The sequence below is a fragment of the Rattus rattus genome, chromosome 6, assembly GCF_011064425.1.
Source record: "Rattus rattus isolate New Zealand chromosome 6, Rrattus_CSIRO_v1, whole genome shotgun sequence".
Taxonomy (NCBI): domain Eukaryota; kingdom Metazoa; phylum Chordata; class Mammalia; order Rodentia; family Muridae; genus Rattus; species Rattus rattus.
Window position 1 is genome coordinate 74002600 of NC_046159.1, and position 20207 is coordinate 74022806.

At 44.8% G+C, this 20207-nt stretch overlaps 1 non-coding gene across 1 annotated transcript; it reads right to left on the reverse strand.

The window, feature by feature from the left end:
- Positions 1 to 394: 394 nt before the first annotated feature.
- On the reverse strand, positions 395 to 538 carry LOC116904696. The gene has a single exon (XR_004388392.1). It is a non-coding gene; the product is annotated as a small nucleolar RNA SNORA48 (small nucleolar RNA).
- Between the last annotated feature and the right edge of the window lie 19669 nt (positions 539 to 20207).

A 20207-nucleotide genomic window follows, 5' to 3' on the forward strand; every position in this document is an offset into this window, starting at 1 on the left:
ATGTTGTCCTTATAAGAATTGCCTTGGTCATAGCACCTGTTTACAGCAGTAAAACCCTAACAAGACAACGCTCAAGCTACTCCACTTCTCTTTCTCCCCCATCTGTTCACCATGGACTTGTACATTATAGTGGCTCCTGCTGCAGGCTGGCCGGCCCCTGGGTGACTGCCTCCAGCATGGCTGTGAGCACATGGTGGCCTGCAGGTCTTTGTCTTTCTCCTCCCTCAATGCGCTGCGTTGGCAGGGCTCTGGGTGTCTATGGCCTGCCCAGGCTTTGGGGCAGAAAGCAGTTTTGTGGGTGAGTTTCCCTGCCCACACCACATGGCATGGCAGAATGCAGGTCTCTGTCTTTGTCCTCCCACAATGTGCTGCTGGATTCGATTTGACTTGATTTTTATACGTCCTAGGCATAAAACAGCTTTGGCCACCAAGCCAGGCATCAGGCTAGTGTGAGCAAAGAACTGCCGTCTACTCTGCCCCTGACTGGTATAAGAACACCACTGCCAACCAGGCGTCTCCTTGCCCATTGCTAGGAGTAGGGGGGCAGATTCTAAAAAAAAATTTCGTTTTAAAGACACAGTCTTATTATGTAACTCTGACTAGCCTGGAGCTCGCTATGTAGACCAGGCTGGCCCTGAACTCACAGGAATCTGCCTGCCCCATCATTAACTCTGCCCCTGCTCCTATCTCCCAAGAGTGCTGGGATTAAAGGCATGGTACACTACCACACTGTTGCTGTAAAATGTCCGCACACAGTAAGAGTACACAGAAAAAGTAGCACTGCCTCCTGTCTGCTCACACTTGGCTGCTGCAAACCTCTGCAACCTCCTCCATAGCCATGTAGGTGTGATAATTTTTAAATTTTCAAATTTTATTTGACACTGTGTTTGCTGGTGTAGGAATGGGTACTGTGCCATGCCACATGTGTGGAAGTCAGAGGACAACTTTCAGGGCTGGGCTCTCTCCTTCCACCATGGTTTCTAACTAAGGATTGAACTCAGGGAGACAGGCTTTACTGAGCAAGTTTGTCTACTCTAGCCCCAATGATTTGCTGATGTACATAAATGAGATGACACAGTGGCCTGCTACCTTCTCGGCACATACACTGTTACCCTGGACCTCACTGACCAACTTCATTCTTTCTCAGGAATGTATAGTATCACCATTCAGACATTCCTCTCTTGAAGGGCTTATTAATTTTTAGCAATTTTTACCCCTAAATGCATTATACATATATACATAGTATACATAAATATCATACATATTAAATGTATACATAAATTATATTAATATATATAAACACATTCTATTAAAGTATCACTGGGAATATTGTCTATCTGAATATTCCTTCAGAAGGGATAATTAGAATTGTTTGTGTGTGTGGGGGTTGTTGTAGGTTTTGGCTTTTATTTGATCCATTGAAAATCCATCATAGTTTGGTAGTGTTCATCAAAATTTCCACAGACACAAAAAGAAAAATGAGCCAATTCCTTGAAGGAGTTGAGAAAACACTGCAAGCTAAGGAGGAACCTTGAGGGAATTCGAAGGCCTGATGCAGAAAAGAACAGGCCAGTGAGAAGGGGAGAGAAGTGACCTTGGCTGAGGTGAGGGAATTGCATGTTCCTAGGCAAAGGACAACTTAGAAGATTTGGTGCCATTGTGAGCTGTGAACTATGTGGGACTCTCCATGCCTTCAAACACTCACCCTGAGGTCAGAGCCAAGCCTTCAGGTTTACGAGAGCCAAGGTTGAAAACACAGATATGGCTGGGGCTAGAGTTTGGTTGATAGAGGTTGTGCCTAGCTTTCAGGGAGCCCCAAGTTAGATCCCAATTACCACGGAAGTGATGTGACTCGAAAAGTAGAGGCAGAGGGATCAAGAGTTCAGGATATGATGACCAGGCTGGCCTTGAACTCACAGAGATCTGCCTGCCTTTGCCTCTGTGTCTGCCTCCTAAGTGTTGGGGTTAAAAGACTGTGCCATTTAGCCGTGCTTTGTTTTTTATTTTTAAACTACATTTAAGTTTATATATATATATACATTGTATGTGCACACATATAACATACACATATGTACACATATACATGCATACATCTGTACATATGGGGGCACATGTACTGTATGTATAGATACATGGCGCTACATGCATTATAGCAGGCACATGGAGGTCATGGGTCATCTTGAGTGATTTGTCTCTGTCTCCCACTGAGTTACAGGAGTTGAACTCTGGTAGTCAGTAGGCTTGGTGGTAGGACCTTTACTCCCATAACAGTTGAATAACTTCATTTCAGGGCTAAACTTTGTGATGGTTAATGTTTTTCTATTTGCCTATCTATGTATCTATCATTCTATCTATCATCTACTTATCATCTAACATAATCATCACATGTATCTATGTATCTATGATTTATCTATATCTATCTATCTGTTAATCATCTATCTTTCATCTATCATCTATCTATCATCTAACATCCATATATATATATGTGTGTGTGTGTTTATCTATCTAGCTATCATCTATTTATCTACTATCTCTCTATCTCTATCTATCTATCTATCTATCTATCTATCTATCTATCTATCTATCTATCTACTATAGGTGTAGACTTTCAAGTCATTGCAGTCAGAGGTTGGATTTCAGGAATCAGTTCTATCCTTCTACCACACAGGTTCCAGGACTGAAGTGAGAGTGTCAGGGTTGGCTGTGGGTGCCTTTTCTTGGTGAGCTATCTCATTGGCCCTCTTCATGTAGTCTTATACACATATTCTTTTGTATTCTGAGTATCCTTACAATTTTCTGAAATAACACACACACACACACACACACACACACACACACACACACACACACAGAGAGAGAGAGAGAGAGAGAGAGAGAGAGAGAGAGAGAGAGAGAGAGAAGCACTAACACCATTTCAAAATTATGAGGGTCCCACCTTTATGATTTCATCGAATGCCAATGGCCTCTAAAGAATCCTACCTCTAAATTTCATTAACACAAATTTGGAGATTGAGTTTCTACCCTGTGGGACTCCTATTCACATCATTGCAAAGGGCACAGCCCTTTCTTCATTCTAGAGAAAGGCAAAGCCAGTGTGGTAGCTGCTAGGGAGTGCCGTAGTCCCGGTTACCCAAGAGGCTGAGGCAGGGTGACCCCTTAAGCGGGAATGGAGCAGGGTTTGAGGTCAGCATGGGCAATGCAGTGAGCCCTGGACTCAAGAGGAGACTAGAGGAGGGGAAGGGAAGGAAAGAGAGGAGAAATGTGGACTGCACTTGGGTATGAGTTTTCTGAAAAGACTTCCAGAGCGGGGCTGTGAGATGGCTCTTCATACAAAGGAGCCAGTTAGATCCCTGGAACCTGTGGTGGACGGAGTGGAGCTTACTCCCATCTTCTGACTTTCATTTTAGGGCACGTGCTCAAGCACACACACACACACACACACACACACACACACACACACATACACATATATACAACATACACATAGAACGCCAACACATAACATGTATACATGAACACACACACACACACACACACATACCAACACCACATACACATATATACAACATACACATAGAACGCATACACATAACATGTATACATGAACACACACACACACACACATAAACACCACATACACATATATACAACATACACATAGAACGCATACACATAACATGTATACATGAACACACACACACACACACACACACACAATAGGTTTTTTAAATTGGAAAAAAAAAGCCTCCATGCTACCCAGAGCCAGGGCCCAAGTGATCTCTTTCCCACGTACCCCTCTCCTCCTGTATGGGATTTTCTTCTAGTTCTCTCTTTAGTTAAGGTGTGGCCCTTGGCAGAGGTCCAGCTTTGAAAAGGGGTCTCTAATCTTCCTCTTGGCTTTGAACTAGAGTCTTTATAGGATTCCAGGCTCAGGGTCCATCCTCTAGCACCCGGGGCCAAGGAAGCTTCGGCCCCAGTGGCAAGCCTCGCTCAGTTTCTGCTTCTCGCATTGCCTGCCCCCCTGATTTTTGTCAGTTTGTGTGTGCGTGCGTGCGTGCGTGCGTGCGTGCGTGCGTGTGTGTGTGTGTGTGTGTATTTTCTTGTCTTTGTTGTTCCTTTTGCCAGCTCACCCAGGCTTTCTGAAAAGTAAGAATTTCCTTATCCCTGCAAAGTTTGAATGAATACATAAATTGCTCAGTTTCCTTACTTTTCCCCTAAAGTATCCCGTATCTGGAACTTGGGGCAGAAAAAAACAGGACACAGCTTGGATAGTTCCTCTAGCCAGTCCAGGTTGGGAGCTGGGAGGAGGCAGCATTTATAGACTGGGAAGAATATTCCTGCTAGATGAGTCCCTAGAGGCAGAACTGAAACTCCAGGATGAAGGTGCTTGGTGAGACCTGCTCCAGCTGAGAGAGGAGGCTGGGTTGGAGCAGAGAGCAACCTGCTGAACCTGAATCCGTGATTTTACCATGTGCATGTTCCTTACACACACACACACACACACACACACACACATACACGAGAGAGAGAGAGAGAGAGAGAGAGAGAGAGAGAGAGAGAGAGAGAGAGAGAGAGAGCACTCGTGTGCGTGCACGTGTGTCAGGGCCTCCTCTATCCAAGCTGGCCTAGAACTCTGTGTAGCTGAGGATAACTCTGTGCTTGCGATTCTCCTGCTTCCACCACCAAAGTTTTGGGACTATAAGCATGCCTACCATGCCCAGTCTTCCCTCATCCCAAGGAAGAGTATAAAACAACAGGAAGGGGCCAGGGAGATGCCTCGATGGGATAAACATTTGTCACCAAGTCTGATTTTAATCTCCGGTACCCACAAGGGAGAAGGAGAAAACCAATTCCTAAAATCTATCCTCTGACCTCCATGTGATTCGGTCACTCCTTTAAGACACAAAATAAAATAAGCATAAAGAGCCTTCTCCCTTCAATGGCCCATGTCCATGTACAAACTCAGATGAATACCTTGTAAATTCAGTCAGAGTGAGCAAGCTGGTTGTCTAGGATACCCACATTCTCCCAGCCCTGCCTTGCTTTTCTGGTGCTACTGGGGCGGGGGCCATTTTCTTCTACTGCTAAGACCAGCTCCAAAGCAACAAGAAGCTTGGTGGCTTCCCTGGGTGGCAGCTGGCTGGGAAGCCAGCCAAGTTGCCTTTTTGGTCTTCTGAGGGGAAACCAGGGTACAAGTTGGGGCGAGGGGCTGAAGAGAGGGAGGGCTCAGAGGTCTTCAAATGTCTGCCAAAAGACTTGCCCACTTCTACTACCAAATGTCTTTTCATTAAAAATACAACTTGGGGGCTAAGGGTGTGGCTCAGTTGGTAGAGGGCTTGGCTAGCACTCAACACCTTGGGTTCCATCCCCAGCACCACATAAACTGGATAGGCTACTACACACCTGTAATCTCAGCGCTTCGGAGGATGGAGGCAGGAGGGCAGGAACTCAGGGTCATCCTCAGCTACATAGTGAATTAGAGATCAGTCCGAGATACACGAGACCCTGTCTAAAAGCAAAGCAGCAACAAAACCACTAGGATGGATAGCTAGGCAGGGTAGTGTATGACTGTACTCCCAGTATTCTGGAAACTGACACTGGAGGATCATCGAGACTAGGATTTGAGGCCAGCCTGGGCAACAAAGTGAGACTCTGTCTCAAAATAAGTACATACATGATTTGAACAACTCCACTAAACACTGTATGCTTGGGGCTGGAGAGATGGCTCAGCTGTTAAGAGCATTTGCTGCTCTTTCAGAGAACTAGGGTTCGGTTCCCAGCACACATAGGGAGGCTTATAACCATCTGTATCTCCAATTCCAGGGGACTTGATGGCCTCTTTTGGCCCCTGCAAACACTATATGCACATGACACACAGGCAAAACATCTACACACGTAAAACAGTAAGATAAGGATAACTATGGGCTGGAAAGGTGGCTCAGTGGTTAAGAGCACTTACTGCTGAGGAAGGAAGACCAAAGTGCAGATGCTCCAGTCCTTCTTAGAGGGGTAAACAAAAATATCCACAGGAGGAGATATGGAGACAAAGTTTGGAGCAGAGACTGAAGGAAAGGCCATTCAGAATCTGCCCCCTGGGGATCCAGCCCATATACATGCAGTCACCAAACCCAGACAATATTGCTGATGCCAAGAGGGGCATGCTGACAGGAGCCTGATATAGCTGTCTCCTGAGAGGCTCTGACAGAGCCTGGCAAATACAGAGGCGAATGCTAGCAGCCAACCATTGAACTGATAACGAGGTCCCCAGTGGAGGAGTTAGAGAAAGGATTGAAAGAGCTGAAGGGGTTTGCAACCCCATAAGAACAATAGTACCAACCAACCAGAGCTCCCAGGGACTAAACCACTACCCAAAGACTACACATGGACTAACCCATGGCTCCAGCTCCATATGTAGCAGAGGATGGCCTTGTTGGTCACCAACAGGAGGAGAGGCTGTTGGTCCTGCCAAGGCTCAATCCCCAAGTGTAGGGGAATGTTAGGGCAGGGAGGCAGGAAGGGGTGGGCAGATGGGTGGAGGAACACCCTCATAGAAGAAGGGGAGGGGGATGAGATAGGGGGTTTATGAACGGGGAACTAGGAAAGGAGATAACATTTGAAATGTAAATAAGGGGTTGGGGATTTAGCTCAGTGGTAGAGCGCTTGCCTAGCAAGCGCAAGGCCCTGGGTTCGGTCCTCAGCTCCGGAAAAAAAAAAAAAAAAAAAAAATAATGAAATGTAAATAAGTAAAAAAAAATATCCAATAATAATAATAAAAAAGCACTTACTGCTCTTGCAGAGGACCCTGATTTGGTTCCCAGCACTCACAAAGCAGATCACAACTCCAGTACCAGGGGGTTCAACACCTCTTGAGATTTCCAAGGTTCCTGTTTTCACGAGGTGCACATATATACACTCAAAGACATACAATAAAATTAATAAAACATATAATAAAATATTTTTAAGGATCATAGACATATTGGTTAGTAAACTTTGGAGACATTTATTCAAATAGTGCCTGGCCAGGATTTCTCCCTCTTTAGAGTTTCCTATGGATCCCAGAATAAAGTATCACTCACTAAGTGGCTTAAAAGAAGGGGAATTTTAGCACGGTATGGTGGCATGTGCCTTTAATCCCAGTACTTGGGAGGCAGAGACCAATGGAGCTCTGAGTTTGAGGTCACACTGTTTATATAGGGTGTTTCAGGCCAGCCAGGGCTACACAATGAGACCTTGTCTTTGTAACCCCTACCCCGTCAAACAAAACAAAAACACTGGACATTTTTCCTTGCATAGTTATGAAGATTAGAAATCCAAAAAGAAGTGGCTAGCAGAGGGAGCTGCCCATCCAAAAGATTTGTCCTGTGACTTAACTTCTGATGTCACCAGAAATTTTTAGGTTCCTTGGTATCTAGTTGTACCATTCTGCCATTGTTCACACTAATGTAAGCAGTGTGTGTGTGTGTGTGTGTGTGTCTGTGTGTCTGCCTGGCTGCCTTCTTAAAAAAATACTGTTATTTTTGTCACACGGCAAGGCAAGTGCTCTACCACTGAACTAAATCCCCAACCCACAATTAGCTTTCTTTATGCATGTGCATGCTCACATGCCATGCTGTGTGTGCCCACAGAGGCCAGAAGAGGGAGTTGGATCCCCTGCAGCTGGAGATAAAGACAATTGTGAACTGTTTGACACCAGAGCTGGGACCTACCACAGGTCCTCTGGAAGAGCAGCAAGCACTCTTAACCACTGAGCCACCTCTCCAGCCCCATATGGCCTTCTTACAAAGTCCCCCATCAGGACTAAGGGGCTATTGTACTACAATATGGCTTCATTAGCTTAGCCTATTGTATCTGCAATAGCCCTTTCCACAAATTAAGCCACATTCTGCAGTAACAGCAGTAAGGATTCCGGATAAACTATGTTTTCCCTCCCTCCCTCCCTCTCTCTCTTCTTCCCTCCCTCCCTCCCTCCTTCCCCAGCACCAGGACTAAATGTATCCAACGTCTGTTGAGTTGTTGCTGATGTTTGCCTTTTGTTTTGTTGTTTGGATAACTCCCTAAGTAGCCTGGAGTGGCCTGGATCTCTCTGTGGCCAAGGCTGTCCTTAAACTAGTGATTTCCCTTTCTTAACCCCTAGAGGGCACAGATTATAGGAATGTGTCACCACATGCAGCTTTCTACCTGCACTTTCAACCTTGGTTCTAGTACAGACTCCAGTCTAAGGACATAATAGGATAACAGGCCAACGAGGGGGGGAGAGGAGAGAAATCCTTTAAAAATATTTTTAAATTATTTCATTTTATTATTTTCCGATGTCCGTGCATGTTTTGTCTGCATGTATGTCTGTGTACTATGTACATGCAGTGCCCATAGAGGCCAGAAAAGGAGATCAGATCCCTTGGAACTAGAGTTTCAGGCAGTTTCGAGCAACCACGTGGTTGCTGAGAATTGAATTTAGGTCCTCTGGAAGAGCAGCCCTTAACTTAAGAGAGCTCTTAACTACTAATCTATCTCTCCATCCCAACCTTCCTTCCTTCCTTTCTTCCTTCCTTGTCGGTGCCTGCACCGACAGTGTGTGAGTATCGGGCGTAGGTCTGCGGGATTGAAATAAATCAAGTACACAGGTCATCCGTTTTCAGCAAGTGCCTCCAAGGCTTTACTGAGATCTCCTTATATACCCAAGGCAAAAGCCTTGGAAAACAACAAGGCAGGTGAAAGCCCCCAACCAGGAAAACAGGAAAAGTCTATGTGGTGAAAGTTCCGGCCCAATCAGGGGCATAAACAACTTCTTAACAACAACAAGCAGGAAGGCTCAGTGGGGAGGAAGGGTGCCATGGAGAATCCCAGCCCCAAATCAGGGGCTAAGAGCAGCTCCCAGAGCAGCTCCCAAGGGTGTAAACAATTTCTTGCTATAGCAGGCTAAAAGGCTCAGCGAGGGGGGAGGGAAACACCAAGGTAGGGCCCAACAATTCCCCCTCTTTTATTTTTTTAAGTAGCGCCTGTCTTAGGATCAATCTGGGGTTCCAAAACTCTTTCCCGTCTCTGAAAATCCCTCCAGCCCCAGGATTTTCTGTCTTAGGAGAGTATGGTCCCAGAAGGTTGCCCGTCCTTGGCTAACTACTTGTCATACAAACTGAGCCTAATTTGGGCCAATGGATTATTCCTGGCCAATGAAAACCAAACCTGTTTGGTTTCAGCCTGAGACTGGATCTGTTGGTACCTTAAAACAGCCCAAGGGCAGCTGCTAAGAGGGAGCAATCAAGATAAGCATTCATTCCCAACAGCCTTGCCACTATTAAGGACCTTAACAGGGTTTACACACATAAAATGATAAAAGTCAGAACAAGATATAACATGGGTTTCACAGAGGAAGTCCAATTGAGAACAGTTTGTTGGTTGAGATGAAGAATGACCAAACTGAGTATTAACGCTATTCTGCACAGCCAATGCCGTGGCAACTTCTCCAGAATGTATCCATAGTCCCACAGTCCCAACGACAACTGTCAACTGAGACATAGCCACACCGGCCACTGTAGCAGTAGTGGCTGAAATGGCGATGGCAGCAATGACTGTCGCAGTAATGCCAAAGTCTCTTTTATGTCTGTAGAGTACCACTGGGAATTAGCCTTTATCCAGAGGTATGGGGATCACACCAGGAATTCGAACAATCCATGTAAAATCTCCCTGTTCCCAGCAACTGGTCGGTAGGATAGGACCTGGAAGAACAATTGAGAATCTCCTCCCTTGACACTGTCCTAGCCCCATTCAGAACCAAAGGAAAAGGGGTGCCAACCCAAATGGCACAGATTTTAGAAAATTTTTTCTCTGCTTAGTTGACCAATGTCTCAAATATTGAAAAAAATACTGAATCTTTTCTGGAGCAGCAGCTACTCCCAAAAATTTAAAGCACGTTGTAAGCTTGTAGTAAAATTAAAATGTCTATATAATGAATAATACACTGAAAAATTCAAAGTCTTCTTGTATTGAAGCAGTGACAAAGAAAATTTTTACATAATGTAGGGCCAAAAGTGATTCAAGGCAAAACTTTCCAATGGTATCACTTTCATGGGCTCTCCAAAATTACAAGCAAACTCACTAAATGAAAATCTTTTACAATCACCAGGATGTAAAGAAACAGCATAAAAACAATCTCTTAAATCCATAATAATTTTACATATATTTCTCGAAATAGCAGTTTGTGTAAACAAATAGTGTCTATAGCCTCATCAACCTTTTGTAAATCCTGTTAACAATCTCCACCTGTTTGATTTTTCTTAATTACAAATATGTGTGAGTTAGAATCTTGAGCCTGTCTGTGATCAAACTGTAAACTGTAGCCAGTGTAACACTGGAAATCTTTAACCACAATCTTTAAGTTTCCCTTTAACACCAGAGCACAACCATAACTTTGGAAAACAAAACTTTAACCTCCAACAAACCATCTGTTCTCTAAAATCTAGTCTCTCCAAAACACCAAGTTCATTCTTCATGTTTTAAAGTTTGACTGTCAATTCTTGTGTATGAATGGATGATGGTGCAGGCTCTAATTCCTCAACAAAGAGACATTGCCCTAAATTTTTATAATTCTGGTTCCCAGGATAAGAATTATATTAAAATATTATTCCAATTTAGACCTGTTTCCCTGGGTTGGTTCATGCCACATGTTGTCTAAAATTACTCTATCTATTATGAGGTTTAAGTCAACTTTATGTTACCAATGTTAGAACTTTTTAACCATACTCATTAACTTAAAAGCCAGTAACCTTTAACCAAGACAATGTAGAGGTATTATACACTTAAAACCAATCAGAAACAAAAATGAAGTGGCTACACATATCTTTAATATTTAAATCAATCACCATTTTTATTTTTTTTAGATATAGTTTTTAAGAGAAACACCTTGTCACCTGTTGAGTCCAATAATCCCAGTCAAAATTTTTCTAAGAAAAATTCAGTTCCATTACCATAGAAGCCAGCCGTGAAGCTCCTAGTGCCTTTAGGATCAGCTAGTGTAAACATTTAGCCAGCCCCCTGGGGAGCTTCCCCAGCGGACTTAGGCTTCTAACTACAGATGCAGGGCTCCAAAAACCAATTGAAACTTTTTATTTGTTCCTTTCTTGAAAGGAGTTAAAACTTCATCAATGGGTGAATCAACCAGCATTTAAAGTTTTAACCATTGTTTTTCTTTTAAACATGAAACACAAAACATTCAAGCAACGAGAAGCAAAACCCAGACATAAATTGACATACATGGACAGCTTGGTGCACCAAGGACAAACAATAGACATAGAGGAAAAGAACTAGATGGTGTTCAACCAAAGGGACCCAGACATCCTAAAGGACCCAGAACCAGAAATAAGCACTTCTCCAAGAGGAGCCAGCAAGGAGGCAAGACGTCTCCCACCTCCTTCTGTTCCCAGGAGAGCTCCAAAAAACTTAAGCTCATTTCCTTCTTTTGCCAAAGCATCTGTGGAGAGTCCGGGAGGACTGTTTCTCTCAACCCCATTCTCTCTCTTGTCTAGGGTGTAAACTGTCTCTAGTCAGAGTCCAAAGACTAAAAGCATCTATGAGAATTGACTTTGCTTCTCTAGATTTTAGCATAACTCTAAGAGAACACATACACAAAAAAATTTTACCATTATTACCTTGTCCCTTTTGACAAGGTTTACTCAGCACTACCCCAAATCTTTATCTTTGCACATGCTTTCAATTTCTGCAGTCCTTCTGAATTCTGCTTACTGGGGCCTTTCCTGGCCCATTTTCTCCCAATTTCTCAACCTCCCTTTCCAATCCAGAATATTCAAACTGCCACTAGCTATAAACCAAGAACTGACTTGTTCTATAGTTTTAACAAGATCTTGGGCTATCTTTACCTTAATACCAGTACCTTGTTGTTTGAGTAAACTTACAAGCTTATCTACGACCAATAACGAGGAACTTGTAGTTCCCATCGCTAAGACAAAACCTTTGTAGCACTACTTACTCCCAGTTTTGCCCCATGGTCGCTTGTCCCCAATACGTTCCGCTTCCTTGCCGGCCGGCCTTTTGGAACGATCCCGTCAGTTGGTCCTCTCTTTCCCGATCTCGGTGGGACCTCCAGATGTCGGTGCCTGCACCAACAGTGTGTGAGTATCGGGGGCGTAGGTCTGCGGGATTGAAATAAATCAAGTACACAGGTCATCCGTTTTCAGCAAGTGCCTCCAAGGCTTTACTGAGATCTCCTTATATACCCAAGGCAAAAGCCTTGGAAAACAACAAGGCAGGTGAAAGCCCCCAACCAGGAAAACAGGAAAAGTCTATGTGGTGAAAGTTCCGGCCCAATCAGGGGCATAAACAACTTCTTAACAACAACAAGCAGGAAGGCTCAGTGGGGAGGAAGGGTGCCATGCAGAATCCCAGCCCCAAATCAGGGGCTAAGAGCAGCTCCCAGAGCAGCTCCCAAGGGTGTAAACAATTTCTTGCTATAGCAGGCTAAAAGGCTCAGCGAGGGGGGAGGGAAACACGAAGGTAGGGCCCAACACTTCCTTCCTTTTCTTTGAAACAGGGTCTTACTATGAAACTCTGACTAGCACGGAATTCACCATATTAGCCTCAAGCTCACGGAGATCCACTTGCTTCTGCCTTGATATCCTAGGATTAAAGGTATTACACCATGAACAGCCTTTGAGAGAGAGAATTCTTGATACTTTAAAATAAACAACTTATTTAAAAATTACAGTTATGCTGGGAAGTGGTGGCACATGCCTTTAATTTCAGCACTCAGGAGGCAGAGGCTAGCAGATCTCTGTGAGTTCCAGGACAGCCAGGGTTACACAGGGAAACCCTGTCTTGGGGATTGGATTTTGCAATTAAAAGGGAGACTGGAAGATAAAAAAATGGAACCTTTTTGTAATTTGGAGTATGACAGCAACATTATTCTGTGATTACATCAGTCATTCTGTTTTCCCTGTGCTTTCTTTGCTTTGTATTCAGAATATACATGTGGTGTATTTACATAATGAGTTTATGTGTTTTTGTGTCTTTCCAGAATGTTCTTTGCTATTCGTGGTGGTTTGAATATGCTTGGCCAAAGGAGTGGCACTGTTAGGAGGTGTGGCCTTGTTGGAGGAAGTGTGTCACTGTGGGAGTGGGCTTTTTTGTTGTTGTCATGCATGCATGTATATGTACATACCTGAATATAACCTGCTTAGTCTGTGTGTCACTTGTATGTATGTTTTCAGGGCAGACCTTTGGTATAGCCTAACAATTGGTGTGCTCTTCTCTGGGAAGACTATTTCTCCAGGTCTCAGCTTTCTTTAGTTGCTTTCAATAGCTGACCCTGCAGTCTCCACCAATGCGCATGTGGTTGAGGCAGCGCTGAGGATGAACACTGTAAACGCTCTACTCAAGGATCTGCTTCTCCAAACTTCTCGGGTATATTTTACAATCTGTTCTAATCAGCTCCAGGGTTGTGATGATTCTTTTGTGTTGTCAGTGTGTTGTCAGTGTGGACACTCCCATCCCTGAAGACGGTGATATTCTTCTGTAGTTACGATCCAGCCTGGTGGTCTATATTTTTCTCCATTGTTGGAAACTTTTCAGCATCTTTCAAAAACCTGCTCCTTCATCCCGACCCAGTAGCTCCATGAAACCTCGTTTAACTTTCCCAGAATACTTACTTTCCTTGAGCCTTAGTAAAACTTACTACGGGGTTTATAACCATAGAGCACTTATATTTTCATTCACTGCTTATAAAATTCATTTCTCAGAGAACAGGGTGGGGTGGGGGTGGGGAAGCAGGGTTTCTTCACTAGGCTGTGAATCAAGTTGGAGCAGTGTATTTGCAGGAGGGGAGAGATGACGCTTCCTTGTGTATCTATGCATTCCTCTTGTGCAGTTTTACCCCTACAGAAGACTGAGGAAGTGAGAGAAGAGGGAAGGGAGCGAGAAAGAATTCAATAAATTGGGAGGAGAACGCTTGCCACTAGCTGGAACCATGAATCTTGATTTGGGACCATGGGTTTTCTGCGATGCTTTCCGTAGACGCTAAGCCCTCAACTCCTGTGGGAACTTGATCAACTTGGAAATGAACTAAAATGTGTCCTTTGCCCACACTGCCCTGATGGCTATGCCCAGCGTCATTTCTCTGCGTATCCTCGGGAAGAGTCCTGCCACCTAGAGGCTAGATGGGTAATTCGTCTTCCTGAGTGGTCCAAGCCTGCGTCCCTCATCCGTTCGCGCTGGCTGGGGTCCCCGCTTTTGGAGCAGATTTTATGCTGGGGACTTCCCTGAGCTAGGGACTCAGGCTTACGTGGGCAGAGACTGAGGTCTTTTCCGCTGCCTCTTCTAGGTCTATCCCATCTCACGGAAGCAGTGAGGATGCGATGGGCTTGAAGGCACAGAGACTCGGCCAGCTCGAGCTCCGGCGGAAAGCGGGCAAGAAGCCCGGGTTGGCAACTGCGCTAAACAAGGCGGCTTTCTTTAGCAGAACGCCTTCGGACAAACGGCCAGGAGAGTAGGCAGGGAGGTGGCTGTCAGGCCCGGAATGCACACACCTGTATCTGACAAGGCTCCTTTGAATCCCTTCTTCTCTGTAGTCTCCCGGGGGTTGGCCTCAGGCACCGGGAGGGGAGTCTGGCAGCTCGTGCCCTGGGGAGGAGCGCCCCGCCCAGACCTCCAGGAGGAGCGGCCACCGGGGGAGATTCGGCGCCAGCGCGATGCTGTAGTTCCCCTAAAGCTTCCTCCTGGCTTCCCCGGCTCCCAGGCTCCCGGGCTCCCCGACCCCCAACCCCACCCCCATCTCCGCACCTGTAGCTCCTGCCTCTGCCCCGCCCTCCGGCCCACTGCAAACAAAGCTTTCTAGAAACTCATTTTCTGAAAGGATTTCAGACCTGGGCCTCAGCATACTTGAGGCAAAGCCTCTTTTGCCCTCTCTACCTGAGCCTTGCTCACGTCTCATTTTCTTCCTAGTTCTTCATATGTTCGATGAAGAAACTGAGGCTCATGGATGTGAATGATTCTTGCCTTTTCCTAGCTGCTGGGTTGTAAAGCAGTGTTTGTGTATATCTTTTTATTTTCTGAGATAGGATTTCAAGTAGACCAGGCTAGCCTCAAACTCACTACGTGGCTGAGGCATGGCTCTGAACAACACCTCCTTTAAATTGTGACTTGTATGTGTGCACATGTGGGTACGTGTTCCTGCATGTGTGTTCCTGCATATATCAGGCGTGCCCCTCTGTTATTCTGTTTTTTGAGACAGGCTCTCTTCTTGAACACGGAGCCTGCTGATTTGGCTAGACTGATTCCCCTTTGAGCTGCAGGGATCTGCCTGTTTGGACCTAGATACAAATCACTACACCCAACTTTTTATGTGGATGCTGGGGTAATTCAGGTCTTCGTGAATACATGGTTCATTTTACCCACTGTGTCATTTCCTTACCTGCCCCCTCTCTCCCCACCCCACCCCAGTCACTGGTGCTGGCCTGGTTTATGTCGTTCTGGCTCTCTACACTAGTCTTAGTCACCCCCCCCCACACCCCCCACACCCCTTAGGGTCTCATTACATTGCCCCTGACAGCTTGGAACTTGCTATGTATTAGTCTGACCTCGAACTCACAGAAATCCACCTGTTTCTGGCTCCCAGGTGCTAGGATTAAAAGCATGAACCACAGCACCCAAGCAATTTCAAATCTTTGAAAATACGTTGTAAAAAATCATAAAAAAAATAAAATAAAAAGGAAGGAAAGAGAAAGGAGGGTGGGGATAGAAGAAAAGGTACAGGGCTGGTGATAACATCCAGTCTTAAGGTCAGTTTTCATTACAGCTGCCCCCAATACATGCATGGGTCACTTGTGTAGTTACATTCCTAGGCATGAAGGTAATTCCCTGATAATGGGTAGACATTCTTATATAACTGGAAGAGCACTAAAACTGACTACTGCCTGACCCAGGGGATAAAGACCAAAGAGGACCCAATGGAAGCCAATGAAATTTACCCTTTCTACTAGCATACCACATTCCTGGAGAATGAGCTACGAGAATTACCTCTAAAGACTTCAGTAGTCATGCACACCTCAAATCCCAACACCTAAAGGCAGATCACCACAAGTCTGAAGACAAACTGCAGGGTTTGTGAAACCTCACTTCATTTTGCATTTGCCTGTGAGGAAGGCAGACATATTGGGTCTTGGCTATAAATTCCCATACAATTTATCAAATGGTGAGTCCAATTACATTGTTCTAGAAATAATAATAATTATACTAAAAATGGAAACTGATGCAATGATCCTCCTATAACAATAGGTTCTCTCTCTATTTGTGGATTCAACTAGCCACAGATCAAAAATGCAGTTGGTGGCCATTGAGATGGCTCAGGAAGAAAGGCACCTGCCACCAAGCCCAAGGATGTGAGTTCAATTCCCAGGAATGGTGGAAGGACAGAACCTGACTTGTGACTTCTACATAGTACCCCCAGGAAGGTCTGGAGTGTCTGTGCTGTTCTGAACACGCATAGTCCCTTTCTTCTCGTTATTATTCCATAATCAATACAGCATAGAAACTACCTAAGCAGCCCTTACTAGAAGTAAAATAGAGATGACTTAAAGCTCAGAGGAGGTGGTATGTAAGTGATATGCAATCAGTGCACCATTGCACGCAAGAGACTTGAGTATCAACGATTTTGGTGTCCGTTTGGAGTCCTGGAATCAATACTCCATGAGTAAAGAGGTATAGCTCCTAACATCTATTATGTAGCTACTGATTCAGTTTTTAAAAAAAATCCCTCCACACTAATTTGTACGGATCAGAAGCACCAGTCTGCTTGCATCTGACAAGGTCAATAGCACACCTTCATGGCCCTGCTTCAGCAATCCATGAGGTGTCTCAATACCTGTCAATGACCGAGGAGATCTGAACCCTCTGATATCCTGGCACTAGTTTAAAATATTGATAATATGCTCATCTGTTGAAGTGGAAGCAGCGAGCCATTTAGGTGAATTAACAATGTACACAAATAGGAGATCAGGATACAAAGCTCATGAAAGTCCAGGGTTGGCACTCCAGGGAAGGCACAGCACCCTGTGGCTTACACACATAAAATGGCCCCTCTAAGTTCCACTCCATAAAAGAGGCAGGTGCTTCGTGGGCCTTTTCTGAGTTCTATAGATAACTACACTCGATAATGCTATTTGGACTTGCTGGCCAAGTAGTAGATAGGGCTGCAACTTTTGTATTGAGGGTAGCCTCAAATTCTCAATCTTCCTGCATCTACGTTCCAAGTACTGGGATAACAGGCATGTTCTACCGTACGTAACTGAGGCTAAAAATGTTGAAGGATAATAAAAAGGGAAGGATTATATGGGAAGGCAAGTCTTCTATACAAAGTGCATTTTTCAAAGACCCACTTGTTTTTTATGTTGTGTATGTTTTGCCTTCAGTCATGTGCACCACACTCATGTACTGCCCTCAGAGGCCAGAAGAGGGCGTTGGTTGTTTGGAACTGGAGTTGAAGACAGCAAATAGTTGTCTCACTAGGAAGAGGCATATAGTCTTGTGTGTGTGCTGAGAATGGAACCTTGGTCCATTAAAACAGCCAGTGCTTTTAACTGTTCAGCTACCTCTCTTGCCCCTGCAAACTGCGTTTGAGGCCATTTCCAACATCAATTTCTGTTGTGTTGCCTTGTTTTAATTTTTTTAACACATTCATTTCTTTATGGTGGTTTTCTAGTGGGAGGCAGTGGGGGACAATTTTCAGGAGTCAGTTCTCTTCTACTAAGTGAGTGAGTCCTCAGAATGGAACTCAGGTGCTTAGCACTGGTGGCAAACACCTTTACCAGCTAAGACATTTGACCGGCTCCCCATTCCCCTTGCTTTGAAACAAGCCCACCCTTGTGTATCCTAAGCTAAACTCAAATTCACTAATCACATATAACCTTGAGCTTCTGATCCTCCTGCAGCCCTTCCCCAAGTGCTGGGATTGCAAGCATGCACCACCACCATGGCTGGTTTTGCCCTAGGATGCATGGCAGTAGCCTGCTGACAACAGTTGCTGGGACTGTAATGTGCTGAGTTTTGCTCCCCTTTTGTATTGCAACAAATATAACCCTATGTAGCCAATGGTTCTTTATGTTACAGGCAACCAACATAGTTATATGTGGTGTTTGTCTTCCAGACTAGCTATGGAGGCGGAGTGAGAGGCTAGAGCGTTGGCTCAGTGGTAAGACTACTTTTTGCCTTTGCAGAGGACCTGGGCTCAATCCTTGTGGCCACAGCGGCAGTTCACAACCATTTATAACTGCCGTTCCATGGGTTTTGACGCCCTCTTCTGGTCTTCACGGATGCCAGGCATGCAAGTGGTACCCCTACACAATGCAGGCAAACATTCAGAACATAGTAAAATAAAATTAAACTTTCTTAGAGACAAACCAGAGAATTAACTCCTCTGACATTTCCTAACACAAAATGTGTGGGCCTACATGCCCCATCCTAAATGGGGACTGTATTCACCTCTGTACCACCTTAGTGATTTTCTCTTCAAGTTCCTTCCTGAGGTTGATGCCTTCATCGATGTCCCGGGGCTTTATAACAAGGAGATACACTGGGCAGGCTGAACCCTTAGCATCTCACGGTTTTCTGATAATCTCAGCCACAGTGACCTGAGAGCATGCTCTCCCCATCCCCACCTCAACCTTCAGTCTTCTCTTTAGGATGGCCATGGCTGATGAAGATCTGGCCCCTTCAGCTCAGCTCCGTCCACCTCAAACTCTAGACATCTGTCACCTTTCTGACTCCCAGGCTATGGTGACACGGAGCAAACAGAACTGAGAAGCAGCATGCCTGCGTCCTATGCTGAGTGGTTCCCCTTCCTTTGTGTTGTTTTCATCCCACCCTCCCCTTGTCATCTCACTTTTCCTTTCTTCAAACTCAGGATCAAACTCAGGACCTTTCATACACTAGGCGTGTGCCCTGCCATTATAGCTAATCCCTTTCCACGATTTGTACTTTTAAAACACTTTCTGTAGGAACCAGGAAGGTAACTAAGGAGATAAAAGTGCTAGCCACACAAGACTAATGGTTTGAGTCCAGCCCCTGGAATTAGTGGAGTAAGGCAGGTATCTGAGCCCAGCACCTCTAGGGTGAGATGGGAGGCGAAGAATAAAGAATCACTCGGAGGCTATGGGAGAGCTATCCTGCCATACACTACGGCAGCAGAAACAAGGGAAGCTTGCACCAGCAATGCGGAAGGCCATAACTGGCTCCTGAAAATAACATTTAATTATGTTTCTTCTTCCTCCTCCTCCTCCTCTTCCTTCTCTTGTTGTTGTTGTTGTTGTTATTATTATTATTATTCAGCACTCAGGAGGCAGAGGCAGAGACAGAGGCAAAGGAAGGTGGATCTCTGTGACTTCATGGCCAGCTTGGTCTCTACAAGGCAATTTCCAGTCCAGCTCGGGCTACACAGGGAGATCTTGTCTAAAAGAAAAAAAAAAAAAACAGAACAAACAAACAAACAAAAACCCCCAACCAACCATCGAACCAGAAACAAAACAAAAGCCCACGTCTGCTGCAGTGCATAATTAAACCCTCTGCGTGTGGATGCAGACTGTCTTTGGCTCTGGTTGTGGCAACTTGAAACCTCACCTATGTTCCAGGAGCAGATCAGGTTATAAAGGGAGTCTCGGGGTTTCTTTTTGCTGTCAGGGCTTATCCTATTGGGGAACTGCGGTTGTTCGGGGGGACTTAATAATGAGATAATAACTAGATACATCCATTTTGCTTTGTATTGGCAATACAAGCCAGGAGATCTGTGCCAGTGGCTCTGTCAATCAATCAGGAATCATTGTAGGAATTAGAGTGAAAGAAAATAAGAGAAAAACAGCCAAGCTCTGCCTCAAAATCATAGGATCAGAATCTTTCAGGCTGGAAGGGAATTTATATGAAATCAAGTTTTTAAATTTCTTTGGGTGATTCCAATGTGCATCTTGGGTAAGAATGTATGCTTTAGGCCAGCAGGTTGGCTCAGCGGGTAAACGTGCTTGCTTTAAAGCCTGCTGACTTGAGCTTAATCTCCAAAGAGAAAACCTCTTCCTAAAAGTAGTCCTCTGATCTCTGCATGTGCATGTGCATGTGCACACGCAAATACACACTCTCTCATGACGATGATGATGATGATGATGGTGATGTAATGATGGTGATGATGATGAAGAATTTAAAAATAATAGATTATTTCAATT